The following is an 11,341-nucleotide window of genomic DNA, read 5'->3' as shown; positions in this document are numbered from 1 at the left end:
TGGAAGGGAAATGTTACGTGACTGTCCAGACAGCGTGTATGTACAAGTCATGAGCCCAAGTGAAGATCCAATTAGGATTGAAGGGATGCCACCAGTGGGAAACAAAGTAGTGGTTAAAACATCTGGTAACTGATCTGACAAACAATCATCAGTTGCTCCTGATTTTATAATACTTTATAATAATAATAATGATACTTTATAATACTAATTCCTTTGTTACACTTTAAATGAGTGGCTTCAGTAAAACAATCCAGACTTCCTCAGTTAGCTTGGAGTGTGCTTACTTCCATGTCACACAAAGATGATGCATGCAGTGTAGATGGGAGTGGGTAAAGAGAACAGCTGTTTGGGAAAACAAGGTAAAAAAAAAAAAAAAAGCTAGAGTTGTTGGAGAAAAGTTGTATTAAGAGATTTAGGGTTATATTTATTAATTTAAGCTACCATGCTGTACTAAGACAATTATTCTACTCATTACTTTCCAGCAGAAGTAACAATGTCAGAATATAAGCTAAGGGAAGACTGTTACTCAAAAATTAGGGGTTTTTTTTGGGGGGGAGTGCAGGGTGTCACAAGGTAGGACAGGCTGTCAAGAGATGAGATAAACAAAGAACGCCATTAATTGGGAGGCTGAAGATGGATGTGAGACATCTTATTTCAGTTATATGTACTTTGATGACTATGGGTTCTGGTAAACCACTCTAACTGTACCTAGACTGATGTCTATCTGTGTGCACAGATATGGTCCATTCAGATTGGGGACTTGGCTGGTGTGCACTGAAGATCTTTCCCCACATAGGTGCTCAAGTTTGTCTCCTTGCAAAAACCAAGGTGGGATGAAAGAGAATCCATGTTCCAGTAGGGATGTGGCTGGGACCTAACATGAATGCAGAAGGCCAGTTCTTCAGCCTCAGATGTAGCCATTGTGTCTTTGTTCCTTACCTGTTAGATGTTGATTATAGTACTTCCCTACCCTACAGGAGAGTTGTGTTAATTGATTGCCAGGCACACTCTGCCATTATATTGTATATGGTGGAATGCTTGCTTGTTCTAGTTGCAGGCTTCTCACGCCATTAGATAATTGCTTTTCCTTGCATAGATGGGGTGGAAATTTTAGGCATTTCCTACCATTTGTTAGGCCAGCCTACTACCCTCTTTATCTTACATGCCATAGAAATTTATTACTCCCATTACTTTCTTCATTCCTCCTCCTCATTTTGTAACAGTAGGGAACATAGATCAGACAACTAAGTGAGCAAATATGCTAGTGATAGTAAACTGAATATGAGTACTTCAGTATACTTGAAATTTCATAACAACAGCACAAAAGAAGCCTGTAGGTTAATTTTTTCCTCGTTTATTGATTTCGAGCAATTAGGACAAACATCAAAACCAAAGAAGTCTATAAAAGTCATGATCTGTTCACAGAAGAGTCACTAACAGAAACAAGGGCAAAATGTGACTGATAATTTTTCCATGATTAATAGTTTGATCGCTTCTAATTACCTTACAGCATGCCAAACATATAGCAGTGGATCTTGCCTGAACTAATAATTTGCCTTAATTTTATTATTATTCATTTTGTTCAGGCTGGCTGATATCTGTGTGGAACAGCTTGGCAAAATTCAGTCGTTTGCAGTCCTGTTATTACTGTGCTGTCTCTCTCTGGTGCAGTATAATCAACCATGCACGAGGTTACAAAATAAAGTATAATCACCACCTGCCTAGTGCAGGGTAGATAATCTTTATACTGTGTGCTAAATTTCACTGTCATTTGGTCTTTTGCTTGTAATTCTGTTTTTCAGCTGACTCTCTTTTACCAAGTTGAATGTCAGCAAAAGTCCTCTATTGAACATGGATTACTGGCATCATGGTACGATAATTTGGATTACCTTATTATACTTTACCTTCAGTTACCTACACTGGGAGACAAGAAAAAGGTTATTATTGTGCCATTTTTACTAGATTATCTGGTTGGTTGTCTTTAAATAATATGTCTGCTTCATATTTCAAATGGCAACTGTAAAAGTTTTTGTTTGTTTGTGTTTTTTTCTTGTTTTGTTTTGCCCCTTCCCCCCCCACCCAGCATTGGAGATACCAGGAATGAGGAAGACAAATGTAAATCTTACCAAATAGGCTTTTGGCATCCTCTCAGCGTGAAGGCTAAAGGCTGGTCTGAATGAAAACTAGCTATTTTTTTACAGTTGCTCTTTGCTGTTATTAGCCTACCCATCCACTGGGGTCCTTTGCTAAATTATCAATTTATCCACATGTCAGAACATTGGCTTCCAACAGCATCTGGGTTCAAGGAACTGGTTACTCACTGGAAATGCCTCAGAACTTTTGATAGCCTAGTGGTCATTGCACGATAAATACCAAAGAACTGGTAAAATAGCTTTGCCTGTAAGATGACATCGTAGCTTCTTTTTTTGCTGATCCTTAATGACTTTTCGTATCTCTCTTCCTTCAAGTCTGCTTCTTCTAGTCTTTCCCATGTTAGTCTATCCTCCACTTCATCTACAACATTATTTTGCCTTATCTTCCTTCTATTTTCATCATACCAACTGTTATTCTTTAATACCTTCCCTATTTGTCTTTTTTTTTGTTGTTGTTTTCTATTTTTATTTCCTCTTCCCTTGAAAGTTCTTTACCTCACCTCAGTTTAGGCCTTTTGGTTTGTGTTTTTTTTTTTCATGATTTCTCCCTTTCATATTCATCTTTCCATTCATATGAGGTTTTTCTTTTCTGAAGTGAATAAGGAATTCTTCATGTTTCTTCTTGTCAGCCCTTCAGCAAGGAAGGGACAGCAGCAGGTTCAGCCAGTTAGTCAAGCCAGGAAAGCTGCAGGAGGCATATTATTGCCTGAAGCACAGGGGTGCATATTTTTTTTACTCTTCCCAGTAGCTGCAATAGAATTGAAATTCGTAGCTGAAGGGGTGATGTGAGCAGCTGGAAAAGTGGATGAAGTATGGCACATGGAAGATTTCTCTGTATCCATATGAGGGAGCGCAGCTGCTCAGCCCCCATGACTGAGAAGATTTGCATGCTGTGTTACCTCTCTCCATGTGCTTGTCTGTTCAGGTGGAGGATGCCCAGAATACTTTCTCTGCTCCATATAGCATTTCCCAACAGTCAAAGGGTAAAAAAAAATCTGTGTTGTGAAAGAGTATTGTTATAACAGACAGATTGTACTGCCTGGAGCAGTGCTGGTGACTGAATGCTTTCTTTTACCAGTGTTTTTCTAGGGAAATGTCCCAAAGTACTACTTTTAGTGACAGTAACATACAAAAATTAGAGACCAATGTAAGCATACAAGACTGAGGGTCTGTTGGAAAAATACTGCTATGGCCAGGTAAAACACTGGACAACAAAGCATATAGACAAGAGGACTGAATTAAAGTTGCACAAAACTTATATATGAGTTTACAGTCTACAAATGCATGCTTAGTTTTTGCCTGCTAAAAATATTCTCCATCAATTGTATGAGAACACCCATGCACAGAAAGCTAAGATTATATGTATTAGTTTGTGTGGGGCTTCACTTCCTACAATGTGATATGATATACTGTGGTCTCCTGACCATGAATTTCACTGTATTATATGGACTTGAATTTGTAGCATACACACAGCCTTCATATAGGTCAATTCTACTGATACTTGAAAGATGTAGTAGTTGTGGAAATACAGATACTGTGTCTGTGTCAGTTGTAAAATGTATCTTGGATGCCTGCAATCAAAGCTATTATTAGAGAACCACGAATATATATTGGAAAATCTAGAAAAATAAATGTCAAGGTTTTATTAAAACCCATAAAATAATGGTCTATACAATGAAGTAATGGACAAATGCTTCCGTCTAGAAGAGGAACAGAAACCAGCCTTAAGGAAGTTCCATCAAACAGCGATGTTTGCCGGTCTTTGGCAAATGTTTTCATGAGGTCTGATGGTCTTGCAGAGAGGATAACATATTCTCCCTCAGATGAGCTCATCTGTAATCTATGCAAATAAATGTTGCAGAACTTGGACTTCCATCTTCACGTGGCAATCAAGTGTACTTGTTCCCCTTCTACAGGCTTCCTGTTAACCAAATTCTGGGCTATGTTTGTTTTATTGTTAATTCTGTTGTTCTGGAAAGTTTTCTGTGCCTTTGTGTTAGTCAGGAGGTGAGTGGATACAATACTGCTGGGGCTAGAAGAGGGCCTCAGAGACTCTCTTGTCCTCTGGCTGTGACTGCAACACACGATATGGGGGCAGGTGGTAGTGAAAATGCTAAAGATTTGCTGAATTCTTCCTTGCCTTCCTTTGGTACATCTATATCTAGTTAGACAACAAAATGAGAGAAACAGCATTTGAATTCTCTCCACTGCAAATATTCATTTTTTTCCGCTTTGCATATGAGAATGGTAAATCTTTTGCCTTCATTATAAGCACTCTGAAGAAGATAATTGTTCAGTACTCTAGTATTGAACCAGTGCAGTGCTCCCCAAGAGAGTAATTGGCAGGCATATTTGTGGCAAAATAGGAGTACTTGTAGAACATCATTGCAGGTCTTAAGACTGAGCGCCAGGAGGGAGGACAGTGGGTGACTGTGGTTCAGGGAAGCAAGACAGGGAGGGAAGGATTATTGTAAACTCTTTCTTCCCTTACTAGCTGTTCACTCCAGTTTGTTAGGGGTCCTTATTTCCCCAGATTTCCTCAACGTCTTTTCCAACATTCACTAGTTATCCCCTTATTGTCCTCAGTACTCCCAAGCCATGCTAGGAAGGGAACCTGCAAGGCCCTTACTTTCCATCCACAGTGCCTCCACCTGATGTCTTCCACAAAGTCAGGGTCATTTTGATATCAACACAGAAGACTAGGCAACAGCCTACCTGATGGTGATTAACTAGTGGCAGCACGAGCCAAATATGAAGGCTGTGAGCAGCTGAAGGTAGGGGCGAGGTGAGAGGATTTACTATAGCAGCGACCGATGGCATCTCCAGCTGGACAAGGGCAGACTCTGTAGCAGATGCCAACCAGACAAGCTGCCCTAGGTGAATACTTTTCATATGTTTCAAAGCAGTTCTGAAACTGAAATACTGGAAAGCACTAGTAACTCCCAATTATGTTTATGTTGATGAGGCAATATAATGTTTTGTATCATTCTTATCTAAAATCCTTATTATTCGTAGCTTATCTGGGTTGACAAATGTACTGTTCCTGTACCGCACTGAACAATGTCTGCAGCTACGGAAGTATGGCTAAAGATTAAACTTGGAAACATAGATACCAAATTACATAGAGCGACAAGAGTGAAAACTGGATGCTAATGTAGAGAAATCCACATTGATCCCCATATTTCATTTTAATTAGTTAAAATTTATTTCATTTGTAATGACTCTTCCAAGCAGCATCATTTGTTGTATCCTACACGTGGAGCAAAGTAGAAAAACTGAAATTAAAAGTGTCCTGTGATGTTCTTTAAACTACATAATACTAAGTCCCCATTCACTTACACACCTAAACAAGTGCAGAACTTCAGACATCATGAGTCATCCCATTCACCTCACTTTCTAGAGGTTATTCATGTGCATGAGCTTTCTCACATGCATCCAGCTTCTTAGTTTTTGTGGTGGGACACAGAATGAAAAAGACCAGTATTACATTAGACCAGAAAATACAGTTTATACGTATGTAAACATAAATATACATCATACTTGTTCACTCATTGCAGGTTCAACTGAAAATGTAGATGCTTTCCATTGCATTCTTTGCTACACAGTTTCACAGCTATGACAGGAGAGATGAAGATGAACTTCTTTTCTCTATTGCAATTCAAAAAAGCAAGCTTATCTGACAAAGATTTTGAATTAAACTAATCATACTTACTGTATTTTGTGTTGGCCTCAGTGCTATTCTGTGCCTTAAGCAGACCATGAGCCTGTGCAATGGAGCACATCATATTACAAACAAAGTGAATAGCAGCTTCAGTCTAATTTATGTGGAGATCATGATGGAATTTAGGTTGTAACTGTGTGTCTTTCTTACAGCTGATTTTAACTAACAGTTGCTAAAAGTAATGTTTGAACTGAGGTGTCTAAGAGGCCCCTGACCAATTTTAAGAGTTTTTTATGGGTATGTGAAGTTTGATTTGTGCTGCCCCTGTGCTTCTCCTGTGTCAGTTTTCAAGGTCCTGCTGACAAGCATGGGAGTTCAAACCTTTCCAGTCAAAAAAAAAGCTTTTTCCCTTGACCTGGTACAATAATATTTTCCCCTTTAATTTGTTATTGGGAAATGGCTGAATGGCTCTTGCTGACAAATTTTAGAGGTTTTCAGCCTGAGCCAGATACCTGGCATGAATAAGGTTTGCTTAAGTTTCAATCAAGCTAAAGAACAATAATGAATATTCCCAGCCTTCATTACTGGGAAAGATATTACCTCCTGCTGCAATACTATATCATCCTATCTCCACTGCTCCTCATTTCTATATGTATTTGAATAACAGTTTTATAGGTTTGCCACCATTTTCAATCATTAAAAAAAAAAAAAAAAAAAAAAAAGTCCTATCTGTTTCCATATTGGTGTATTCTCTTCATCTGACTGTTCTATCTGAGATTCTTACATCTTTAAAGACCTTCAGGCTTGATGTATCTACATAAGCAAAAATGTATTTTGCTAATCACATTAGCTTTTTTTTTTTTTCAATCAGTGGTCTTTAACAGAAAGTGTGGAAATAACATATTTGGAATGCAAATACAGTGTGTGACTACTGTGATTGTGTGAGAATGAAGCTGGGTTTAATTCTCCAATTACTTTACCTGTATTTGCAGACAGAACAGTCTTCAGGTTCATCATTCACTGAGAAAAACACTTTCCGTGTGTGTGTGTGTGTGTGTGTACAGGATTAGAGTGTCCTTGAAGCCATTTTCTTTCTTGAATGTGCACTCCTTCACAGTGCTCCAGTTCTTGACCTGCCCCAGGCTGTATGTGCCTTGTTTGCCAGATCCTGCCTGAGGAGCAGCACTGCTGAGTCCGTGCAGGGCTGGCAGCCGGGGAAGCGGGGCTGAGCACTTTTGCCAGCTGGCTGATCAGCTGAGGGACAAAGACAATCACTTATCTATCCTTGCTCTGGTCAGCTCCCAAGACATTCTTGTCCTTCAGACGGGCATGACTCTTGGGTCAGTGCCAATTTTCATCACTGTACTGCTGATCTATACACATTTTGCTCCTTTTAGCTATGGTCATTTATCATTTTTCCATCATTTTATTTTTATTTGTGGGCTCATCTAAAACACCGGTGCCTATTTTCTGCATTGTTAGCAACAGACAGTTAAACATAAGCTACTGTCAGTTTGTTCTACCTAAGTTATAGCATTATTTTCTCAACCTCTATTTATTCCATAGACACCTCATTGCCTACACATCTCTAACATGGAAAACAAAGAGCTCTCTCCAGGCAGAAGTCCTGGCAACTGAATATCGCAGAATCACAGGATGTTAAGGATTGGAAGGGACCTCAAAACATCATCTAGTCCAATCCTGTGTTTAATACTTATGATATACTCTTCTAAAAGGTAGCTGCAGGATTTTTTTTCAAAAAATAATTGCACATTTACCCATACACAATGTCTCTAAAGCACAGGTTCTCTGTGGGGTTTTTTTTGTTTGTTTGTTTCGTTTGGTTTGGTTTGTTCATTAATTTCCATAGCTAGTGAGAGAAGTGAATGAATTAAACAAATTAATAAGCCCTAACCCATATCAGATCAGGATATTTGGAATTTCTTTTCAAGGTGAATAACAATCAAGCTGAACATTAGGATGTAAATGTTGCTAATTCCATGAGCAGAAATGAGCAAGGAAAAGAGCATCTGGCTTATTGTCTATTATCAAGTTATACCTGAGATTATTAATGACTGATTATAATTTGCTGGTTTGCAAACTACTCCCAAGAGAGTACTTAAAACTGCCACTGGGTTACACATTTAGGTTTTAGGATTGTTCCTTCAACTGGACAACTTAGAATGAAATTATAATCTTCATCTCACTTTCCATCACACCACAGTAACCTGAGTTACATTGCGAATCTTTCTACTTCTAAATACTTTGCTTTGTGAGCACAGTTTGTTTGTGTCAGACATAATATTCACAATATTCTCAGACTTTACACTCTATATCATTCACAAGCAAGTAATTCAGCACAAACAGCCGATGAACAAGCTTTTGATTTGATCCAAGGTTTTCAAAAGACATTTGCCTCTAAGTTTCCTAGAGGTGACTAATCACTCTTGATTAGAGGACAGCAATTGCCTTCTAGTGTAGGAATCTGGAAGACAGCATGTGTTTTCCTAGGGTTCTTTGGATGAGGGAAGAAGCTTTCATTCCAGAGTACTTCAGCTCAGCGTAATTGATTCTCCTCAGGCAGCTTAGAGATGCCAGTGAAATTTAAAAAGATGGCAAATATGGCGAATTCCTAAAATTGGACCAAGCAATGCTGCAAGGAAATCTGGAAGAAATTAGATGTACTAAATTACTGCCAATTTTCAAGAAATTAAAGAGAAGAAAGACAAAATAGGGAGAAAGAAAGAGAAGACAATGTGCACAGTTGTGCCTGATTTCAGAACCTTCAGTCACAGAAAGTCATCAGATCATGAAGAGAGCCCCAAAACACACAAATCAAACTAGGCCGAACCACAAAGGAGACACAGACAATTGTAGCATGTTCACAATGAAAGCAGGAAGGCAAAAAGAAAACTTCATCACAGATTCCTCAAAAAACTTACTATGTTTGTCTGGCCCTCAGTCCTAAGTCATCTCTCATTTCTAGGAAGGCACCGTGGTGTGAAATGTCAAACCAATATCTCAGAATTTCTGATTGTGTTTTATTTCCAGCTGCTACTAACATGCTGCACAATGCTAGGAAAGTCATACGCTCTTCCTGGTCAAGGTTCATCATCTATAAAACAAAAATAATTACATTAACTTTGGAAAACTTGAGATGAAAACCTATTAATTAAAAATACTTTTATAATTATTAGTCTAATGCATGACTGATGACCAAGAGTCCTTAAGTTCATATGTAATTTTGATAAAAGAGAAAAAAAAATATAGGTTAAAATTAAGTATTTCTATTTTTCTATCAGTACCTATTTATCTTCCTCCAATTCCTCTTTTAATTCTTTTCTGCTATTTTCTCCTGGTAAAATATTCTACTAAAGAAACTTAACTTCTCTTAGCATCTTCCTAAGATACTGTCTAAAGTTTACAAACCAGGCACAATTAATCTGTCATTTAATTTATAGGACTGCTTCAAAAATGCTGCAGTCTGTGGTTTGTTCCTTTGTTTTATTTAATCCTCTAACTACTGGTAGTGATGTCAACAATTTTAATGGTGTCTAACCACTTTTGTTGTAGTGATAGTTCTTACACATTAACCTGGTCTCAAACATCCACACAGAAAATTCAGTATGGTGGACTACAGAGCGCAAACCCACTCCTTTCCATACTGTTGCATCTCTGTGTCTGTGACTGTCTCTGTGATGGAGATACTGAGTTCTTCACACATGGCTTCCAGATGATGGACATTTTCTTCCCAACAACAAGCTGGCTTGTTGTAGAGCTCAGGTATCAGCTCTTTGGAGCTACTTTTGCAGTTTCCTACTGCAATAGATGCAAAACACCAAAGAATTCAAAAGAACCCAGTTCTTGGCAGAAGGAAATTCACTTGAACTGAGTTACAGATTGCATTGAGAGAAATGCCATTTAGAACTGAAGATGTTTATTTAAAATGTCCCAAATAACATGTTCTTGTATGTGTCCTGCAGATGAGAGATCTTTTCTTCCAAAATTGGTTCTCAGATGTGAAGTTTTAAGAACCACAATCAGTCTTTTCAAATAGCAGCTTGTCACATGCTATATCATAGATACCAAGGAGGGATTGTTTCCTTTTCTCTCCTAAATGAAAACATTTCTTCTGGCAGCCTCTTATAAACTACTTCAAACAAGTATTTTTTTTTTTTTGTTGTTTTGTTTGTTTGTTGGTTTGTTTTTTTTTTGTTTTGTTTTTTTTTTGTTGACCTACTATTCTTCTTCTTCCCTCCAGAAAATTACTCAAGATGTTTGAAATTTGAAGAGTTTGACCTAATAGCAATTTTGATTTTTGAAAACAGTAATGTATTTCAAGACTTCTGATTTTCGTTTCAACGATTCTTTAGTTTATCTCTCTTAACTACAGTGAAGATCTATTTATAAAGGGCTGAGGACTGGACTAAGTTTAGTAGTCTTTGAAAACTATGAGACTAACAAAAAAACCAGCCTCAATCCAACAGAGTACTAAGAATATGCTTAGTTTCAAACATATGAGCTGGTGTAGGAAAGCTGAGATGGTAATTTAGACTTACACCTCACAGCTAACGTGTTTAAGTGCTTTATTAAATGACTGCTGAGAGAGCAAAGTCTGCAGGTTTCCTACACAGGTTGGCCACATGCAGCAACAGGAATTTCTCCCATGCAACTCAACTCCTGGATTGAAGAACCCATCATCCAGTGACCTCTTAACCTGTTTGTTTAATATGCCACCAACTGCTGCCCATTGTACATAATGCAAATTTTAAGCATGTTGTGTCAGTTTGGTGGGTATTTTTCAGTGGACTTCTTTTGCACAGTACAGTTGACTGAAACTACATTTTTAGATATTTAAGAAATAATGTTATGTTTGAAAAGCCAAGCATTCAAAGTTATGAAATGCCAGAAGTAGGGCTGCCCATCCAACCTTAATTTGGCACCATATATGCGCCAGTCCTTGATAACACAACCATATTCTTCCCCTGTTCCCAGCTTCATTCAGTGTAGTGGGGTATGTTTACAGAATTCAACATCTGTTCACTGTTTTTATCCTTGCTACTTAACTAGTGGTTACAACATGGAATGAATACAGAATTATTCTTTTCCTCATGATCCTTTCTCGAGCATTTCTCACAACAGCACCCAAATGAATTGTAAACTTCAATGATTATATCTCTGTTATGAGACAAAATGCATTTTATCTCCATTTACTGTCCATGGAAGAAGAAAAAAATCCCTCTCTGGAGGCTATGAGACGAATCAATGGCGGAACTGGAACTGGAATTCAGGGCTCAATCCAGTGCTTGTTCTGCTAGATCAACCCACTTTCCTCTGGGAACTGCCAAGCAGCATTTTCTCTCATCGATTTTGTACCTTTGAGCATTCATTATGCTTGTTCACACTCACTCAAAAAGCAAAACCAGAAAATAGAAACCCAAACAGGCAAAAAAAGGTTCTATCCCTGAAGGAACAAAAACAATTACCTAGATTAAACAAGCTTTTCAATGAACCAATGGAACTGAAT

This window comes from Streptopelia decaocto, assembly GCF_964273445.1.
Source record: "Streptopelia decaocto genome assembly, chromosome: 3".
In the NCBI taxonomy this organism is placed as follows: domain Eukaryota; kingdom Metazoa; phylum Chordata; class Aves; order Columbiformes; family Columbidae; genus Streptopelia; species Streptopelia decaocto.
This window is presented reverse-complemented; position numbering follows the sequence as displayed.